We start from the raw sequence: 995 nt of genomic DNA on the forward strand, positions 1-995 counted from the left end.
GATTTAAAGATGATTGACACTAGGTCGGTCATAACTCAAGTCCAAGAACTACAAGTCATTGTACATGACCTCCTTGCTGAAGGTATGACCCAAATCAATAATTTTATTAATAAGATTTATCTTATTATTAATAATGAATTTGTTATTGAAGGTATGGTCATAAATGAGGCCTTTCAAGTCGCTGCTTTCATTGAGAAGTTACCTCCGCTGTGGAAGAATTTTAAGAACTATCTTAAACACAAACGGAAGGAAATGACACTAGAAGACTTGATTGTTCGTTTGAGGATAGAAGAGGACAACAAAAATGCTGAAAAGAAGTCACGTGGACACTCGACAATAATAGGGGCAAACATTGTTGAGGAGGCACCACAAAATAAGAAGAGGAAGAAAGCTTCTGGACCAAAGAATTACCCAAGCAAGAAGAAGTTCAAGGGTAATTGCCACAACTGTGGAAAAACTGGGCATAAGGCAGTGGATTGTTGTGCGCCAAAGAATGATAAGAAGAAAAAAAATCAAGCCAACATGGTTGAAGATGAAATGGAAGACTTGTGTGCCATGTTGTCTGAATGCAACTTGGTAGGAAATCCGAAAGAATGGTGGATAGATTCTAGAGCCACCCGCCATGTTTGTGCTAACAAGGAGTTATTTTCTTCTTATGCTCCCGCAGGTCCCGACGAGACAATCTTCATGGGAAATTCATCTACGGCCAAAATTGAAGGAGTTGGCAAGATTGCGTTGAAGATGATGTCGGGAAAAATAGTGACTCTAAACCAAGTCCTCCATGTTCCAGAAATTCGAAAGAATCTTGTGTCTACCTCACTTCTTGTCAAGAATGGATTCAAATGTATTTTTGTTTCTAATAGTGTTGTACTAAGTAAGAACGATTTGTATGTAGGAAAAGGTTACCTAAATGAGGGCCTTTTTAAGCTAAATGTAATAGCAGTTCCTATCAATAAAGTGAATGCTTCTCTTACTTGCTTGAGTCAAACACTTTA

The sequence above is a fragment of the Nicotiana attenuata genome, unplaced genomic scaffold (genome assembly GCF_001879085.1).
Source record: "Nicotiana attenuata strain UT unplaced genomic scaffold, NIATTr2, whole genome shotgun sequence".
NCBI classification, from domain to species: domain Eukaryota; kingdom Viridiplantae; phylum Streptophyta; class Magnoliopsida; order Solanales; family Solanaceae; genus Nicotiana; species Nicotiana attenuata.